The sequence below is a fragment of the Protopterus annectens genome, chromosome 16.part0, assembly GCF_019279795.1.
Source record: "Protopterus annectens isolate FY-2018-M chromosome 16.part0, PAN1.0, whole genome shotgun sequence".
Taxonomy (NCBI): domain Eukaryota; kingdom Metazoa; phylum Chordata; order Ceratodontiformes; family Protopteridae; genus Protopterus; species Protopterus annectens.
In genome coordinates this window covers 244,464,429-244,487,003 of record NC_056750.1, presented here as the reverse complement: position 1 = coordinate 244,487,003, position 22,575 = coordinate 244,464,429, and positions in this window count along the sequence as shown.

The window sequence follows — 22,575 nt, the reverse complement described above, 5'->3', positions numbered from 1 at the left end:
AGGTCACTCCAGAACAAGTACAAGTATGACGCTGTCATTGTACATGTTGGTGTGAATGATCTAAGACGTACCTCCCTGGACTACATGAAAAGAGACATTGAGGAGCTCTCTAATCATGTAGCCCAAGCTGGTATGATCCTGACCTTAAGTAGCATACTACCTTCACCTAGAATGATACCACAATACAAAGACAAAATGATCAATTTCAACATTTGGCTAAGCTTCTGGTGTCATTCTAAGGGGATCCAGTGTCTGTCTGCCTGGGATGACATGATAGACAAGCCTCGCTGTTTCGCCAGAGATGGTTTGCACCTGTCACACCTACGCTTTCGAATACCGGCCAAGGCTCTTGCTGTCCCCATAGTACCTTTTTTAGGCAAGGCTCAAAGGACAAACCAACCACCATAACCAGCACAGGTAACCAAAAACTAAGGGTAATGCTACTCAACGCCAGAAGTCTCAACCTCAAAATGCACGCACTCAAGGCACTCCTCAGTATGGAGAAAATCGACGTTTGTGCAGTGACAGAAACCTGGTTCAAGGCTCCAGAGAGCACCCCAGCACTACCAGCTTACAATTTATATCATACCTTCTGGCCTCAGTTACTGGATCCCGGTACAAAGTGTAGAGGTGTATCCATATTCATCAAGGATACCCACATCTCCAGGTTAGTGGCACAGCATGATGCCCCAGAGATCATCCATACACAACTATCAGCAGGCAAAACCACATTTCAAGTCGTAGCCTGTTATAGATCCAACTAAGAAAACAAACCGGCACACAAGAACACAGGAGCGTAGCTGGAACAGCAAGACATTGGCAATATAATCCACAGAATCCACAGAACCATCTGATCTGCTTCGGCAGATGGCTTTAACTAGTGATACTCTTTCGAGTTGAAGTCAAACACTGGTGTAAAGCGCTTTTTTATCTGCCATGGTGGGTTATATTGCCAATTACAGTCTTGCTGTTCCAGCTACATTCCTTACGTTGGTTCCTGTTCGTATGCCGGTTTGTTTTCTTAGTTGGGTCAGTCAGTTACATTTTTTACCTGTTATAGATCGCCCACCATGTCCCAAGATGCTCACTCAGCATTCCTTGAGACATTGGAAAATACAAAGGTCCTACCCAACACCATAATTTTGGGTGATTTCAACTACCCTGGTATAGACTGGGTGAACTACCAAAGTTCTAACTCCTATGCCCAGCGGTTCATAGAATTTATAAATTCAAATGCCCTTGAACAACTGGTATGTTCTCCCACTAGAGGGGACAACATATTGGATTTAGTCATCACAAATATGGGCTTCATTGTACCACACCCGTTATCACTCCCTCTCTGGTCAGATCAGAACTAAAGTACAGGATTACTTCTCCCTGCAAAGACCTGCATTTATAATAACAATAGTTGAAAATAACTTTAAGAAAGTAGTACCAGCAAAATGGACAAATTTGCCAGTGAAAATTGGGAATTAAACTGAGTATATTATATTAAGAACTAAATTATTTAATTTCCTAAAGGAGAATAGCAAAAACCACTCTTCTTGGGATACTGGATATCTCGAAACTAATATTCATGTTTTTGCATAGCTATTCACTAAAGCCTTAATGAGATGGCATATAACTAAGCATTAAACAAAAGCCCATTTTTTTACCATTAGCACTTATTTTGTTCCTTTCTCATCAGATCTAGTTATATGTCTACTAAATCCTTCCGTTTACTTTTTTATATCCCTGTGATTGCATTTATATTTAAATCTACTAGCAATTACACCTGCTGGTTCCATGGCACAGAGGGGCAAAGCCTTTAATGTGACCCAGATAATTTATGTTCAGTTAGCAGCACAGAACCTGGAGGAACCACAGTGGAGATGATAGGAGTGAGTGGCTGACATTGGTTAGCTCATTCTGGTGGAGGGACACAGTCTGGGTTCACTGCAATAAAGCAGTGTTCCAAGCATGATGAACTCTATGTTGCATAAGCGATATGCTACTTATTCGGGAAGTTGTGCATGAAAAAGAAGCAGAAAAACAAGTCCTGAAGGAAGTGATAGTGAAGCCCACAAGGCTACCATAAGGAAGTGCAGGTGCTAGGACACACTCTCTAGCAACAGTATGATTAACTCAGATATAGTAAACAATTAACCTAAATGGAAATAGTCACCCACCAACCATGTATTAACTTAATTCCTTCATCCCTTATAAGGACTCAAAGTTAAAAATCCAATACAACAATGTCATATAAATATTCCCGATCCTGACTAACCAATCACAAATGTACATCAAATCACTTCAATAATGAGCCATTGTTACTCTTAAAGTGATAATCACTTAAAAAAACTTTTATGCATGTAAACCAAATAAATGAATAGGTGTATAAATATATATATATATATATATATATATATATATATATATATATATATATATATATATATATATATATATATAGATCTACTTTATATTTTCGACACTACTTCACAATGCTGAAATTCATATGGCCGAGACCATTTGATTGACATTTAAAATGTCAAACATATGAAAACCATAACAAAAAACCAACAAACACTTATTTAAACACAGCTAGCAGGGGGGCAATTCCCCCCTGCACCCTGCTACACCGCCATAACTTAAATATACCAACTCTGAGATCGCACTATCGCAGTACAGTGCAGGAATCTAAATCTTTCCATTCCGCACTATATGGAGATGCTGGTTCCGCATTGTCGGCATTTCAAATGTCGATCATATGGTCTCAGCCATATGAATTTCAGCATTTTGAAGTGTCGACAATGTGAAGGGGACCCATATATATATATATATATATATATATATATATATATATATATAAATCAACCAATAACCATAACAATTTACATATAATGCACCAATATATGAATTAATAAATTTAACCTCTGAAATTTCATCTAAAATCATTTTCCATAGTAGGAAATAATAATTTATACATTAAAATAATAATGCACTAAACTATAGCTAAAATACACTTCAATTCACATTTATTAGATGAAAAATCATTTAAGCCAGGGGTTATGTCAGCATTCAATGTAATCTGCCAAGCTAATTCTCTACAATCTAAGACTAAATCTTTATCACCACTCCTCACATTATCATTAACTATGTTCACTATAAAGAATAAACTTCTTAAAAACTGGACAAACCAAGGTGTGCTTACAAAGTGAGTCAGAGTTCTTTTTCTTTTAACTGCAAAAGGTATGAAAGCACTAAATTAATAAATGGTTGGTTTGTGACTATTTCTGTCCATGCTTTTGTTTTTTTAGAAACAGTATGATGCCACACAATTCATAGGTAGTAACTAGGCTTGCAATCCAGGGGCCCACTGATGAGCTGAATCTAAATTCCCTGTTATCCCCAAGCACTGCCTGGTTAAGTGACTAACTCAGGGTCACACAGCAGGCAAAATAGAGGCAATGGAATCAAACCATGTACCACAGGATATATAGCTCATAGTCTTAAGCCACTTAGCCAACTGCCAGAAAGTATCCTTAATCTCCTCACTGGCCCTAGATGTGAGCTGGCTTGAGTCTGGTGGATGCTAAGATAGGAATAGTACACTCATTAAATGAGGAGAGGTGTTGGTAACAGCTTATGGTCAGCTGTAAGTAGAGGAAAAAAAAACAACTGCATCTACTATATTTTGCCCTTTATTGATCTCCCCTACTCTACAGCCGTATCATAAACAACTATAGGCATTATTTATCATTGTTATTGTATTTAACTTCATCTTATTATGCTAGTAAAGCACTATTACAACTCTTCAGATGCAGTAGTTTAATTTGCTAAGTATTGCATGTGTTAGGATACAGTAACAACTATAATTCTGCAGACTAATGCCTATGTGAAGAATGACCATTAGTGCTATATATGCCTTGTCTTTAAAACATTAATATTTGTGGATTCCTGTTCTATCTGATTTAACTGTATTGATGTCAGCCCTATGTTAGCATTGTGTTGCATTGTCCCATATGAAAATAATTAATTTATAGGGTGTAAATATTACAATGATGCATGCAGTGTTAAAACTGTTAGTATCAGCAAATTCTGTAAGCATTGTAATGTCTTGTGTTTTGTAGAAATACTATATTTGTAAGTTTTGAACATCCCTGTGTAGAATATGTCAAGTCTTTGTGGAATGATCTCTTATATATACCCTTTCTGTTGAAAATTGTGGTAAATGTGTTATTGAAAACAACTTGCTGAAATTGTACTACCACTGGCACTGAAAATTATGTTAAATGTCTAGTCATTAATTTTCCCCAAGGATTTTACCTGATTAACCTGCACACAGTAATTTCACCCTGCTCTCCTTTACATAGACCATAAAATATACTCTGCAACTCTTAATTAATCTTTGCAAGGGTACAATCTATAGCTTAAAAATAGCCCATAAATTTGGTGTAAAATTAAACCAGTAGAATATAGCTAAAAAGATACATTTTGAGTAAAATTAAATTAGTACAATACAGCTAAAAAGATACATTTGGTGTAAAATGAAACAAGTAAAAAGATACATTTGGTGTAAAAAGAAAAGAAACAAGTAAGCCCAGGGATATAATTGGAGTTAGTGTTTGACATGGTCAACCATGAACTTCTCATACTCTCTTTAAAATCTATTTCCCTCAGTAACCACGCTATCCAGTGGTTCCAGTCCTACATGACTGGTAGACAACACGCAGTACTATGGCAGGGCAAACTCTCCAATCAACTACTTCTCACACTTGGTGTCCCTCAAGGCTCCATACTTGGCCCGCTACTATTTTCCATTTTTATCAACAACCTTCACATTGCTATCCCTAAAGCTACCTGTATTCAATATGCAGATGATTCCACTCTGATCTGCTCTGCAACCTCCCCATCCGAACTGCAAATATTAACCCAAAATACATTTAACACCATTGAGAACTGGCTCTCCAACCAATGCCTACTACTAAACCCCAATAAAACTAATACTCTTCACCCCCACTAGTAGATCTGCCAAACTGTCTTTCTCTGTTACATCTAACAATGGCACCACTAATTCCCCAGATCAACACACTAAACTTCTAGGGGTTATCATAGACAATAATCTCAAATTTGACCTACAGGTCAACAAAACCATAAAGACCCTCAATAAGAAGCTTGGATCACTGTATAGAAACAAGACATTTTTAACCCTACTGGCTAGGACTACAGTCGCCCGATCACACCTACTGTTTACTCTCTTATATGCTTTGCCTGTACTCTCAAACCTCAACAAAACCAAACTATCTCATAGCTGCAACCATATTGCCAGATTCACCATTGGTTCCACCTATAGAACCCACCACTGCTAGAATTTGAAGCAACTAAAGTGGCTAGAACTGCCCAACTTAATACAATTCAATCAACTCTTAATAGCGCACAGAGGTCTGTACCACCCTGAGGAAACCCCCGCCCTAAAAAATTTTATTAAGCCATATAGCAACCTGAGATCCCTACAGTCAGCCAATAAATTACTAGTCCAAATCCACAAAGCAAATAACTCAGCTGGTGAATCCCTGTTCGCCAGCTTTGTTGGAAAAACCCGAAATTCATCTCTAAACAATATAACTCTACAATCCTCTAAAGGTCTCTTCAAAAAAAACCTCAAACAGCATCTCAAAATGAACTGGCTATGCCCATGTACCAACCCTGACTAGCTATAAACTGAAAATATAAACAGTAATTATCATTACATGTAATGACGCCACCAAGCTCTGTAGCCAATCTAACTTGTAAATGTATCTGTCCATGAGAATTGTGAAGTCCCTATTAGGGAACACTATTTAACCAATGTATATAATGTAAATAATATTTTTGTTTTTTCATATATTCTAGTTTTTTATAACTTATTGTGTAATTAATGTATGTTTTTGTCTATGTGGAACTTTTCTCCCCGGGCCTTCGCTCAACATGGCCATGTATCCAGTCTGACTATCCTGGTAAACAAATGTAAAATAAAAATAAATAAATAAAATGAATGATTCTGCACATATTTTACTGCTTTTTGACCAGGTCATGGCTGAAAAGGTTCATGGACTTGTTTATCTACCTGATAAACCTGGTAAATTAATAAAAATAATTAAATACAGTAAAAAGCACGTCTTATTTGTCACTGTTAAAGTTAAGGTTCAGTCTTTACAATGATGCAACATGTAAGAAGAAATACATTTTGGGCTGCTAATAGTTTGCATTCAGTAGATTTAAGGTGGAAACAGTCACCAGCAAACAGGCAATGTCTTCCAGGTTTTAATTTTTGACAGTTAGACAGTGGTGCCCCACTGAAGCAGTTGTTAGGAAAGGTGAGTCTTAAATGAATTATGATTATGAGGTCTGTTGGCACCCTATACAACTCCTCCATTTGGTGTTACCCAAATTTGAAGTCAAGGAAAAAAAATGTCTTCTACGAGTTGAAGACCAAAAACAGGAAAGGTCTTCAGGTTAAGCAGAGATCTATTAAGTAAATGCATAATACCTGTTCTGTCTTTGCTATCCTAAATGATTTACCATTACAAAACCAAATCACAGTGGTGCAACTGCTCATATGAGCGACTCGTAACCACAAAAGTGAAAACAGCGACAGTTCGTAATGTTCGAAAATCAGCAAATCGAAAAGCAGATTTGCTGATTTTCGAACATTAATGTCAAACAAAAAATGTAATAAAGTTTAAAGCAGGGGGGCAAGCCCCCTGTAACCCCCACACACCCCCTACTTTAATATTGTAACTCTGAGATCACACTACAGTGGGGAAAGGGACCATTTCCTGATCCCCCCTGTAGGGCAATCTGCCCCAAAATGCCGAATGTGCAATGAGTGAATGTCAATGTGCATTCGCTCATTGCACATTCAATCCTTTTTCCGTTCAGCGTTTGCAAACTTCGCAAACTGTCATTTGGACAATTGCTTTTCGTCCTTGTGCAATATGCACAAATGAAGGTAAACCGTCCTAAACACCTTTATAAGTTTATAGGTGTGTACTAGGCCAACCAACCACAGAGGCCTTTTTAAGCCTAGCCAGGTATTACGAACTTTAATAAAATGTAGCAACGAGCTAGGATATAGAAAGAAATGTTTTCAAGCTAAGTAAGTTATATAACAGAGCTTTGCCAAACTGTGTCAAATAAATTTGTTAAAGTCTAGCAAAGAATTGCATTAGTTCTTTGTTACAATTCCTAACACAAAAACCCTGGCTGTCATTTAAACAGTCACAATTTAATGATTCCTGATACTGCCTGCCGGGACCAAATGTAAATTGCTTCTATGGTGTCAACATTATCTTCTCTCAGCTCACAATAATAACAGCTGTCCCTTTTAGCCCCACACTTGCTATGGCTTTGTCTGGAACACTGGAAAATGGCATCATTTCAGTAAATAAAAATGAAGCCTCATGCATTATGTAATTGAAAATTTGAATACGATGACCTTGTATGTGTTCACACAAATGTTTTCTTGAGTCATTTTCACCTGCATACATTGTTAGAAGTTATTACAAGTTTTTTTTTAAGAAAAGGTTTCCTCTAGTTTAAAATTTGGTAATTAAGAGGGAGCAACTATCTGTTTGTACAGATATGTGAAAGAAATGTAGTTACGTTTCAACATGGAATGTTGGTCCCAGTGTGTACAGAAAGAAGGTCTCGATTGTGAACTAAACGTCTTGGGGTTATGTAGTGACCAAAGGATGACATTTTTGTGGGGAGGGTGGAAGTGTGTGATTTATGCTCTCTTACCCATTCTATGGCTGGAAAAAAAGTCTGGCTCACTGCTTGGCTGACACCCAGAAGATACAGGCATCATGGGGTGTAACAGGAAAGCCTGAGCTCTTCATGCCCACCAAACCGTGCACTTGCACAGTAGCTGCATTTTAGTGCATGTAATGCATTATGCAGGAGGCATCAGGGATGTCAGGCTGCCAACTGGGTGGGGTTCCAGATTAACAGAATATCATTTAACACTGCATGTGATTGATATGAGTCAGTGGGGGGGTACGATGTAGCTCTCTGTTCTGGCATTGGTTAGGGTCCACTTTGAAATGTGGCTAGCCCTTGTTTGGGGAGGTAAAATCAGAACCTAAGCACATTGGAATGAGAGCCCCTCACTGACGCTTAAGAGGCTGAAGGAAGGAGTTGAAGACAGCAAACAAGCTTCACTGCTGCCTAAATGGCTGTCCCATACATTCACTTCTAACCTCCATGACCAGTCTCTGAGATGTTGGTGTAGTGGGGAATAAATGAAGTCAGGAGTCACTGGAGGACTAGCTAATGGTTAGCATAAATGGAAAACATGATTAGAAAAATAGAGTAACCACTGCTATTCATCTTGGTTGTAACAGTGCTGTCTTGAGCAAGGGCAACATGTAATTAGTATTTGATGTGCATAAGGGTAAAATTCTTCACAAAATGCCCTATGTTTAGATTTTTTATAGCATGCTTTCTTCAGAATTTCAGACATTACTGCTAAATTATTTCATAAATAGTATATTCATGTTGAAGGAGAGACAACTATAGAGTGCTTGTCAGTAATATTATGTTATAAATTCTGATGTGGCTGTAACTTCATCAAGAACTATCCACATTATCTAGTTTATTGTTTCTTTACATAGTAATGCATGAGTAGAGGTAATACTTCCTTCATTTAGACTGTCACTGTACCTAAATGAACCACGCATGACGAGAACTAGGGACTTTAATCAAATAAAGAGGTGGAGTATACAGAATTATTTAATCTAGTTAAGTCCTTAAACTAGGAAGTTGATTTTTCATGCCACTGGGAAACATGTAACTTTTATTATTTTTAGCTGAGTCCCACGTACCACTCTGTGTTGCTGCATCTTTTTAGTGCCTCATCTTCCAAAAAGAAGTACTAGAGGACTTAGCAAAAACATCCAAATTAAACATAGGTCAATTAAATCAAGTACAGAATGCATGTTTTTAATAGCTTTAGTAAGTATTAGTGTAACCTGCATGACATGACCTGCAAAGTCTGTGCACAGCTGCACAGGATGGGAGACAATACAAAGAGGTATCTGGCTAACGGAAACAGTGCAACAACTATATATGGCACTGTGAATATGAGATATTCAGTATTTAAAATGGCTGACCTAAGCAGATGTCAGTATATTTTTAGACAAACATTTTTTTAAGAATAGCAAATTACAGCAACTACTAAAGGCAATCAGTAATTACTGTAGCTTAGGAAAGCAGAACAAAGTGTAAAAACAGTATAAAGCAGCAGTTAGCAACATGTTCAAATGTAAGTAAATAATAACATTAAAGATATTTTTATGGCACCACTATGAAGAACAAAGAAGCAATCATACTTTATAAAGAACAGCTGGTTCTCAATTGTGTATGATGTTATTGCTTTACATTCTTTTCTGACATCATAAATGTTCAGCATTTTTGTGCAACAGTTAGGCAACTGAAAAGACAGTAATCAATGTGATTATGTATACTGGCATGATCTAGGGAAACATCCGGAGGAGTCACTATGGCTGAACCAAGGTGCTAATGACTTCAGAACACAACAGGAAATTTGTTATTTCACTAGGAAAAAATTATATTTTGAAGTTCAAAATACAATGTCTTTGTGATGTATCAGGCTGGAAATGTATGGAGTTTGAATCCCAACACTGCCAACTAGTTGTGATGGATGGACCCCTGCCACCAATATATCACAGCATATTTAGAACTGATGGGATTTGAATTCCTCCATGTCCTACCAGCATAACATGAGAGTAACTGACTGACAGGAACTGAAGTCTTTGAATCCACTATTCTGCACTAATTAGGTCAGAAGGATGGTTCCCTCAAGTCCCTCTCTCACCACTCCTGCCGAGTAGAGTAACCACGGCTACTCAACAAATTAAACTAAAGAAGAGTGCATGCAAATTTGATTTAATAACCAGTTCACCAAATTCATTTTGGCACCAACAGTATAAGGAGAATATGCACTGCTGCTGGGTTATGGATTTTTAACATCCAAGCCCACACTAGGACTACACATCGACTACTTACAGAGCTGAGTCTTTGGAATAGCACTTCAGACTCTTTCTCATAAATCTGTCTCTATGGATCACATTGTATGCCTGTGAACCTTATCCATGGTAACTTACCTCTCAAATGTCCACAGTTTCACAGAGTCTCCAGATTTGTGTCTCATATTTTGGATTGTCCCTTTTAAAGTTTGTGGTTTTCTGGCAAATTATTGACGACTGCAGTCACTAAATAATGACAGGCATTTGAGTTTCACACACAAATGGGCACACACGTGCGCGCACACACACACACACACACACACACACACACACACACACACACACACACACACACACACACACACACACACACACACACAAACCTATAAACGCACAATTCCAAGGAAGGCTGACAGAAGTCTACAGTTCTCCACAGCTTTCATCCTGTCAATGTAGAACTGACACCACTTTAGAATTATTGGGATTGAGACCTAACAGTGACAGTACCACTCTTAATTATTAGCCAATAACAAATAATAATAATAATAATAATAATAATAATAATAATAATACACACAAAACAATAATGAGCTGATGTCATCTCACATTGGAGATGGACACCACAGGGTGCCAAACCTCTCTATCCACTACCATTACAATAGCTTCTCCTAACGCTTATAATTAGGAGTTCCTACAATCTGTTTCAACATTTCCTTATCTACTAACTTAAGATCTCACAGTCATAATAATATAAACTTCAGCATACTATGCTGTCACAAGAACATGTTTAGCAAATACTTTATAATTATGGTTTCCAGGATTTGTAATAAACTACCCATCAATATACTAGACTATCACCAACTATTTTCTCTTTTGAGACCAAACTTGATACTTGGATTGGGAATAATGTCTATAACATCATCTTTAATAACTCAGTGTTCCTTAATAGCCTTCAGGTTACAAGAAATTATGAGAACCTATAATGGTAAGCAATACCCTCTCATCAAATAATAAAAAATTATAACTAAATATGTCCCAGGTACCAGATCTTAAAAGTGAATAAATATGACAGCAAATATGTTTCTTATACAGATTAAATATGTAGAGATAAATAATTTGCACAAAGAATAGCAATCAGTTGTAGAAGACAGAATAATTAAAGAAAACTCATCTCTGAGTGGATACTGAACCCTGATTAAGGTTATATATTAAAATATTATGCACACGAGGCATTACTGCAGACAAGAAATTTTCTTAGATGTGCTCACCAAGATCTATTAAGCAAGACTGACTAAATTTACTCAGACTTTACTTCCAAATATAGATTTTAGCTTATTACTTTTCCTCACGAATACATCAATTTTGAGCGACCACTGGACTAACAGGACTAAAGAAAGAATAAAGCAAAAGGCTTAATGTACTCACAAGCAGGGACACCCAAAGACACTTTGATTGGGTTTTGTAGACTTGACACAAGTTGCCATGAATGATCATTGTGAGAAATGCAATGGGGTAAGCTTTGCAATGAGCATGGCAAATGTAGTGGTATAGTCTGGAAAAATGCAGCATTAATTCCAGGCAGAAATATAACCAAAATATAAGTCTGTTTTAGGAGGCCACTGCCAAGATGCATATTAACCTAGTGAATCAGTAGCCTTCTTCAATAAACAAATGTGAAAAACTGCAAAATGAACACTAAGAAAAACAGTTATGCAAGATATGATGCGAATCCACAATAAGCGTTTTTGTCCATAAAATATGAACTTCCTCAGGTCTGAGGAAGTTCATATTTTATGGAAGAAAGAGCTTATTGTGTGTTTTAACTATTGCTTTCACAAAATTTATTTATGGAATAAACGTTTGCATTACTTAAATCATTTTTTTCAAGCTGTGGTTTGTTGAAATTATCGTTCTTTCCACAAAATAATATTTAACACTATGTATCACACCAATAACATTGCTTCCTCCAACAGTTACACAACTTTTACACTGACATTCACCTCCACCATCTACAGAAACTGTGTAAACACTATGTCCCACTTTTCAGCGTTTTCTTGCTTGCAAAAGTTGATATCTGTGTTAGAAACAGTATTTAGAACATACCTAGAGCCTGTTTATTGCATTTTTCTTGTGTTGCACTTAATTTAAAATCGTTTTTTCTCAAAATTGCATTTTACCTGCCTCTGCCCTAACACACACATGTTGGGATCATTTATTGCACTGTTCTGACTAGTTTGTTACTTGTGTGTCTCTGCTATCCTTAAACAAAAACAAACAAAAAAAAAAAAATAAAAAAATCTTGCTATTTTCCCACTTTCTATCATTTAAAAAAAAAGTTCAGTTACAGAGTTGCTGTTCTGAACTGTTTGTAAGTTTCTTGGAGGCCAGTGCTTACTTGCGCTAAAGGGAAGTCTCTGTGTTCACCAGTGGTAGTGGTTAACACTGAGCAGCCTGCCTGTCCCTGTAGGCGTGGTTACTGCCTAGAAACTATAGTTTTATTGGCCATTTTGGGTTAATTTCAAACTCCTTGATTTGTCTCTCTCTTAAAACCCTGCAACTCTCTTTTTGTGCGGTCTTGCGCACAGAGCAGCGTCGGTTAGCTGGGATATACTATTCCTGGCTCCACAAAGTCTGCGCTGCAAATTTTCCCTTAGAACTAGGCAAGCCTCTTCTCAAGTGCTTCAGATCAACTGCTCTTATTGCAGCACTTGCATAACCAAAATCAGCACTTGTTCAAATCTCCTAGACAGCACTATTATAATACAGCATACTACTCTCGATTGTCCACAAGACAAGTGAAATTTACTTTTCCAAGCATGTCCAGAGGTCAGCTCCAGGTGTACTCTCCAGTTCATCTGGTGGAATTGGGCATCCTGAGGCAATGTCACAACTGCCTCATGTACACAGACAACCCTCTCCTCTTACCTCTAGACACAAAAACTTGTGAGAGATGTAAATACACAGCCAGGCTGGAGGCTAAGCGCTCTCAACCCATGACTGTAACAGACAGTCAAGAGGAGAAGAGACACACTAGCATCACACCACCAGTCACCAATGGAGCTACAAAACAAGCACCAGCAAAACATACACATAAATACACAAAAAAATATTCGGAGGCACTAGGTTCCAATCTGAAAAGGAAACAGGGCTCTCCAAAGCAGACAAGCTGCACCTCCAAACACAAGACAGAAAACATATAATTCACCTCAGCAGTGTGTCTCATGACAGCCCCTAAGGCAAAACACCATACCCAACACACTAGTAATAGGAGACTCTATAGTAAGGCACACAGATATTCCACTCACCAGGCTGAACAAGGAGAAGGTTACTGTCAGCTGCCTGTCGGGTGCCAGGATCCGCCACATAACACAGGCACTTAGGTCACTCCAGAGCAAGTACAAGTATGATGCTGTCATTGTACATGTTGGTGTGAATGATCTAAGATGTACCTCCCTGGACTACATGAAAAGAGACATTGAGGAGCTCTCTGATCATGTAGCCCAAGCTGGTATGATCCTGACCTTGAGTAGCATACTACCTTCACCTAGAATGATACCACAATACATAGGCAAAATGATCAATTTCAACAGTTGGCTAAGCTTCTGGTGTCATTCTAAGGGGATCCAGTGCCTGTCTGCCTGGGATGACATGATAGACCAGCCTCGCTGTTTCGCCAGAGATGGTTTGCATCTGTCACCCCAAGGCTTTCGAATACTGGCCAAGGCTCTTGCCGTCCCCATAGAGCCTTTTTTAGGCAAGGCTCAAAGGACAAGCCAACCACCGTAACCAGCACAGGTAACCAAAAACTAAGGGTAATGCTACTCAAAGCCAGAAGTCTCAACCTCAAAATGCACGCACTCAAGGCACTCCTCAGTATGGAGAAAATCAACATTTGTGCAGTGACGGAAACCTGGTTCAAGGCTCCAGAGAGCACCCCAGCACTACCAGCTTACAATTTATATCATACCTTTTGGCCTCAGTTACTGGATCACAGTACAAAGGGTGGAGGTGTATCCATATTCATCAAGGATACCCACATTTCCAGGTTAGTGGTGCAGCATGATGCCCCAGAGATCATCCATGCACAACTATCAGCAGGCAAAACCACATTTCAAGTCATAGCCTGATATAGATTGCCCACCATGTCCCAAGATGCTCACTCAGCATTCCTTGAGACATTGGAAAATATAAAGGTCCTACCCAACACCATAATTTTGGGTGATTTCAACTACCTTGGTATAGACTGGGCGAACTACCAAAGTTCTAACTCCTATGCCCAGCGGTTCATAGAATTTATAAATTCAAATGCCCTTGAACAACTGGTATGTTCTCCCACTAGAGGGGACAACATATTGGATTTAGTCATCACAAATATGGGCGCCCATTGTACCACACCCGTTATCACTCCCTCTCTGGTCAGATCAGACCACAAACTGATAGCCCTGGACATCCTCACCCCTCCACCTCCCCCAGTCAAAGAAACCATCATAAAAAACCTTTCCAAAGCAAACTTCAAACTACTTGCGTCAGAAGTGGAAAGCTTCACTATTCCCTTGCAGAAGGATAATGATATCCAGGATGCGGAATCCTACACCAAGGCACTTTATATACATCTTCAGGATTGCATGGACCGTGCTATCCCAAATAAAACCAAGACTCCTTCCTCAACCAAGAAGAAACCAGTCTGGTGGACCCCGGCCATAAGCAAACTATACAATAAAAGGAGGAGACTTATGCAAAAAAAGGCCAAATCTCAAGTAGAAAAATCATCCCTGATCAGCATTAGTAAGAAATTGAGGGCCCTCATCAAGTCAACTAAAGCCAATTTCGAAAAGAAAATTGCCAAGGATGCCAAGGATAACCATAAGGCCTTCTGTGGCTACGTCAAAAACCTAAATGGCAATGCTCAGGTCTGTTCTGAGCTAGTACAAAATGGAACAAAATACACTGACCCCACTGGCATTGCCAACATCTTGGCTGACAGGTTCAGTGCAAATTTCTCCCCCACCTGACCACCTACAGGGCCTATTACTATTCCAGGGGATTGTGTAACTCCAATTATTACTGATACATTGGTTAATAAGGCTCTATCTAAAGCTAAAAACACTGCCTCCATGGGACCAGATGGTGTCCCAGGCTGTGTCATATGCAAGCTCCAAAATGAATTAACCCCGCATCTGAATACCCTGTTCAGTCTCAACCTCTTGACAGGATATGTGCCCATAGAATGGCACACAGCAACAGTGGTTCCACTGCACAAGGGTGGGCCCAGAACCGACCCTGGGAACTACCGACCAATAACTCTGACCAGTCTGATCTGTAAGGCAATGGAGCGAATCATTATGGAACTCATAAATGGTGAGATTGGGAACCTCCAAACACTTGACCCCACACAGTTTGGCTTCATCAAGGGCAGATCATGCCTCCTGAACCTGGTGGACTTCTTTGAGACAGTTACTCAGGCTATAGATAGGGGAAAGGAGGTACACACGGCTTACCTTGACCTTGCTAAAGCATTTGACACCATTCCCCATTCGGGTATTATTGATAAACTCACCAACCTGGGCATAAACCCTTATGTCACAAGATGGATCGCAAACTGGCTCTCAGACAGATCCCACAAAGTAAGAGTAGCGGGATCTATGTCCGAATCCAGACCAGTAATGAGCAGTGTGCCTCAGGGATCTGTCCTGGGGCCCCTCCTGTTTGGCATATACTTCCCAGATGTGCAGGCAAGCACTGAAGGGCTGTGGCTGACCAAATCTGCGGACGACTGCAAACTGGGTGCTATAATATAGTCTCCGTCTGACATGGATATCCTCCAGAAGGGCCTTGATGAGACTGATGCATGGTGTCAAAGCCATGGTCTCAAGCTAAATGCTAAAATATACGTAGTAATCCCCTTTGGAAAAAACAGAGTACCCGCGAACTACCACATAGGAGGTAACTCCCTGAAATCTGAAGAAGTAATAAGGGATCTAGGGACCCAAGTAGATAGTCAGCTTTCCTTTGATAACCATGTTGCCAAGGTGGTTAGAAAAACTTCTGTGTGACCCATCTGATCACAAAAGGGTTTGCATCAAGATCTAAGGATGTAGTGGTGCCCCTCTACTCTTCCCTCATCAGACCCATTATTGAGTACAATGCACCAATTAGAATGTACCTGGCTAGGCATCTCCAGCAGCTGGAGAGACCACAGAGGTACCTCACTAAGAGGATTACTGGCCTCAAACAGTTGCCCTATGCAGCACGATTGAAAAAACTAAGGCTTTTCTCTGTTGCATACCGCCTTCTCAGAGGCGATCTCTGTCTAACATACAGAGCCATGTCCAACCCAGAACTGTTGAACATGCTCCATCTTAGCAAAACCAAATCTACTCGAGCTACACACTCTAGGGATATAAACCTCAGCACAACAATGAATAGAACATGCTGGAGGGATAGATTCCCTTCGCAAAGACTTCCCTTGCTATGGAACAAGGTCCAGATCTACATAAGACAGAGCCCCTCACTATCATTCTTCAGGAGGAACCTTGACGAGTGGATGGGTAACAGAAAGTTCACACCAGGGATCACACCAACAGCTCTACTAGATAGGGGCCAAGGGTACTAGCTGCTAGATCAAGGGCCTAGGGAACTAACCAAAGGGGTGGTGAATACCGCACAATGTGGCTGGGCTAATATATGCCTTCGGGCAGATAGCCCAGTACCTACCTATGAACCTATGAACCTATAATAACATTAATTTCTAAAAGTCACAAAACTTTTATGAGTATATTAACATCCACAATGTACAGGCACTATGTTAACACTAGTCAACATACCATTCGCATTATTTACTCCACACTCACAAATATTTTATTGGTATATTAATCTCCACAATGTACAGACCCCATATTAACACTACACATCACACCAACTGCTTCACTCACTTGTTAGTCACAAAGCTTTTACAGATATATTATATTCACAAAGCTTTTGCAGATATATTCACCTCCACAATATACAGGCACAGTGTTAACACTACATACCACACCAATTGCATTGCTTACTCCATACTCATAAAACATTTATCGGTATATTCACCTCCACGATGTGCAGATACTACGTTAATATTACATGCTACACCAATCACACTGCTTACTCCCCAGTGACAACACTTTCACTACTACAATCACCACCTCAACATACAGACAGTACATTAATACTATGCATCACGCTAAGTATTTGCTTGCTCCACAGTTACAAAACATTCAAACACCAAAACATACCACACTAATAACATTGTTTACTCTGCAGCCAAAAAACATTCATATATATCTATATCTATATATATATATATATCTATATATATATATATATATATATATATATATATATATATATATATATATATATATATATATATATATACTTACCACCACAGTGTGCACATACCATGTTAATACCTCTCAACACAACAATTACATGGCTTACTCCACAGACACAAAACATCGTTGCACAAATAGACCTCCAAGGGATATGAACACTACATTGACATGACACACCACAGCAATTGTCTCACTTACTTCAGAGCATAAAATGCTCCCATGTATGTTCACTTCCATAACATAGAGACACTGTATTAGTACCACACATTACACCAATTATATTGTTTATTCTGTTGTCACAAACTATTCACCCATACATTTACTTCTATAGCATATACATTGTATGTACACACCTCTCCGGTTACCTTGCCTTCTCTACAGCCACAGAATGCTCACCTTCACATTATGTTAACACTATATATCACTTATTCCACAACCACAAAATATTTACACATACATTCACCTTAACAACATACAAATTCTGTGTTAGCATTACACACCACATCAATCACTTTGCTTACTACACATTCACAAAGCTTTCCTATGTTCACCACTGACTCATTCAGGCACTATGTTAACACTGCACAGCACAACAAAAACATATTCCTTAAAGCTGCAAAACATTCACATGCATATTCGTCTTGACTACATACAAGTACTACATTAGCAATCCATACCTTTCCATTCACAACATTACCCAAAACTTACTTCTACCTGAATACCATTCACACAAACACAAAACACACATACCAGCACTAACACAATTTATCTTGAGCACACTGGATTAAAACTCTTGGCATTTGCCAGGAAATACAATTTCCAGGCCACGGTGGTGCAACGGTTAGCTTTGTTGCCTCACAGCAAGAGGTTCTCTCATTCTATTTGCGGCTGGAGCACCTTCTGTGTGGAGTCTGCATGTCCTCCCCATGGTCAAGTGATGTTTAAGACATGCAGGTAGCTGCGTGCGTGAATGGGCTTGCCTTCTTTGAAGGTTGGGTGTTGGGCTGGCAACTCGGCACCCTAAAAATCCACTGCCAATCATTAGCGGACAGGAGTTCTGCTGTGGCGACCCCTAATTGGGAAAAGCCAAAAGACTTTTAGAGCTGAACCTTTGCAGATTCAAAGTTTGCAGTTAACAACTTCCAACTAAAATTAATATGAACATTTGTCACACAAAATGAATATAACATTTGTACCATTTAATGTATTTTCATTGGATTTACACAGTAACACCAAACTGTAAATGTCATCACAATTGAGTAGCCCAGGGTTATCTCTGTAGTTGTAAACATGAACAAAAGAAGCTTTTGTTCATTTTGGGGTATCCTATCCTTAATGTACCTCTTTTCTTGACATAACCATCGAGACTTGAACCTCAGCACTGAAATAAATAGGACATGCTGGAGGGACAGATTCATAACTCAGAGGCTCCCTTCACTCTGGAATAAAATCCCAGTCCAGGTTAGGCAGAGTCCCTCATTGACTCTCTTCAAGAGGAATCTTGATGAGTGGATGGGAGATCGTAGGTTTACCCCGGGTATCACTTCTGTGTCACTGTTAGACAGAGGCACAGTATACTAACCTCAAAAAAGGGCATAGCAAAATTAATTTAAAATGGGTGGCAAAAGCCAAACACACTTTAGCTAGGCTTATAAATGCCCTAGGGCAGATAGCCTAGTATGAACCTATGAACCTATGAACCTCCAGAGGATATGTGAGAATTCAGACATACAGGACAAAACTGCCTACCTCATTTTATGTCTAGAACAAATGGTACCCCAATAATTAAAGTACAAAATGCTGGCCATAACACAGTTTGGTAATGAATCCTATCTACTATCATTATTACCCAAATGAAGAAATGCTAGTGACCTGAAGCTTCTTTTTCTTCAGTTAAAGTCATACTTCCCTCTCAGCCCCAGTACCCATGTAGGCACTTTTTTATAGGTATGGATATCTAATTGCAGCGTATGCAGTTCTTCTCGAGTCCTTGATTATTATTTATGTACATTTAGCCAAGGATCTCCTTGGCAATGATTTCTGTGACTAGTGAGGTTGGCAAGGCACATGAAATACAGCACATAGAACAGTAGCAAAGTGAGTCACAACTTTAGAAGAGCTGTAGGAATATTTGATGGGTTCAGAAACATCAATGTACTCTCACTTTGCTGATCTGCAAAGCATTCTGGATGGTTTCTGATCTTCTTTTCAGGTGTGGTCAACAAGAGTGACAATACAACACAACACAACACAGTACAAACATACAAGATGGTGACTAGAGTTTAGGCTGACATAAAGTTTGTCACCATAAGTGTAGAATAACACACTGCACTTTTTTGATACTTTAGAGTCAGAAGCAATTACATTAAAAGTCTCTGTTAATAATTCCCCCTTTTATTGACATTTTGTGTGCTGTGCACTACATCATTACTGATTGCTGACTGATTAGTACTCACTGTGCAGTGCATCATTGCTGATTTTTGCCTGATTACTACTCGCTGTGCACTGCATCACTGCTGATTGTTGACTGATTAGTACTTGCTGCGCACTGCATCACTGCTGATTGTTGACTGATTAGTACTTGCTGCGCACTGCATCACTGCTGATTGTTGACTGATTAGTACTTGCTGCGCACTGCATCACTGCTGATTGCTGACTTAGTACTTGCTGTACAATGCATAACTGCTGATTGTTGACTGATTACTACTCGCTGTGCAATGCATCACTGCTGATTGTGACTGATTAGTACTCTCTGAAGTTATTTACCTACCCAGACTCCTTTACCAGTGTCATACTGCAGTGCAGAGAATGGAAGTGCCTCCTTGCTGCTCATCCCAAAACTGAGTCTGAAATCATTTGATTCATTACTTCATTTCTCCTGTTCACTAACTCACCTGGCTGTGGTGAAAGTGTCTACTAAGCTTATTCTGTGTCAGGTAATAGAAGTACTCTGATGTGAAGTGTACTAGGTAGGTAAGAGCAGCTCATGTCCACTTGCACATCACATTTTTTTTTTTACTTTTATTCTGTCCCAGCAGGACAGTATTTCCTTAGATATCAATGCACTAGGGCCCTCATCCCTCAGTCCTGGCACTATTCCCTCATTCTCCATGTGAAAGCTGTGCAACTCTGAACTAACCAGTTAACTAGACAGCATTTTCAAACCAGCCCTGACAAATAACACCTGTGTGTAGTGGGATCACTTGGTTAACAACAAATGCAATAAAAATAAAACAAATACTTTTTTGATTCTCCTTCTAAATAATTTTTGGCTGTACCCTATATGGTCACAAAGTGATGTTATTACAAAAGATTGTTGCATCTTTGTTTCCATAAGCAGAACACCTGATTTGTCTGTACATGGACTAAACTCATGGCTAGGCTTATAAGGGCCTCAGGGCCAATAGCCTAGTAACTTCCTATGGTCCTATGATAGGGAGTAGGATCCTACTGCGAAGACTGATGTCTCTGGGTCATTTTAAAACCCAAATTATTGGCATGAAACTTGGTAATACTAATTCACTGTGGGCAGAACAATTAGGCCATGGTTTTCCAACAGAAAAAAAGGTTTATGTTCTCTGATGTTTCAATGAAAACATAAGTAGCTATGACAAATAACTTATTTCTATTAAACATTATATATTCTCTGTTTTACATGCGGCCTATGATGTGGGAAGCTGTCATTTGCAATACTAGCTACTGTGTTTCTTCCTGATGTGTACATGACTTTATGGCTTTCTGCACCATCTGGAAGAGTGGGTGCATATGCTGGCCTGTGCATGTGTGTGTGTTGTGGGGGTGCTTTTTTTTTTTTTTTTTTTACAAAGTGTCTACAGTAAGCTTTAGCCAAATGCTGTGTTTAAATAAACTTACAAGGTCTTCTTCAGCTGAAATAGAAAACTCAGCATTATACTGAGTCAGTGATTTTTCACAACACTGTTAAACGTGCAGGACAGTACGCCAAAAATGTTAATGTTTGTTAAACTCCTGCACTGCATAGTGGAAAGCAATCTGATGACACTGAGGTCCCCTGACTGCAGAGTTACGAACAGTTTACTGAAGTGGCAGTGCATTTTCCACTACTGAAAGTGGGTGATTTATAGCATGGAAAAGGATGTTTAACTATAAACCAAACTGCACACCAGAAGGAAGCATTATGGGTATAGGAAATGCTGTTTCTATTTTCAAGTAGAACATGTCTCTTGGTTTATGAAAGAAAGGAGGAAATACTTGTTTCTAAGATAAAGAAGGCAGCTTATCTTTTATTATTTGATAGCCCTGACTCCCTTATCAAGGGCATGTATTCAATTAATTTACTAACCTTTTTCCATTGCTCCTTAGTCCTGTTTTGATAACCACTGGAACTGTAAGAGACAATGAACAAGAGTAACTATCTTTATACTGTATTACCATGCATGAGTGTGCTGCTTTTAGTGTGCCAAACCTGCTTTATGTTCTATATCCTATTATGCTGAAGTTAATCTAATGGGTACCATTAACTGTGTAATGCAAGTTTTTAGGAACATGCTACAAACCGTGAGTAAAAACAATGGTTATTTTAAACAAATGCCACACAGTTTTGAACTATTTTCAAATGTTGCCTTGTGTCATCTACCCTTTCACACCCTTACAAACGTCTACATTGTGAATGTCATGTTGTTATTAAATACCTGTTTCCATGTCATATCTGTTATTCTCATAGGGTTTCATGCAAATGTTTCCATGACGCAGTCTGCTCCCTGGTGTCTTTGACTGTAGTTAGGCAGAATAAATGCTTTAAGTACACACTCCTCTAAATCTATGTTGTGAGCCTTGCAGTTTAACAAACAAAAAGGAAATACAGCAGTAAACGAAGCTTGCAAGGTTTTAATAATTGAACTAGTACCGCTGAGAACCATCTAGGGAAGTCTGACCACTTGTTTGACTTCCTCTTAGCTCACTATTTAAAGTACTTGCCATTTTACATTTATTATAAATTGACTCACTGTTATCTTTGTTGCATGACACTGCCTTTCTCCAGTCGTCATCATCATCATCATCAGCAGCAGCGGCAACATCAATCCCCTTTTTCCTATTTGTACATGGGGATGGGGTGCTGTATCAACTGTCACCATCTCTCTCTCTCTCTCTCTCTTGATTCAGTGCCACTCTCCTACCTTCTTTGGCAGTCATGCTTGACTGTCACAGGTCTTCTC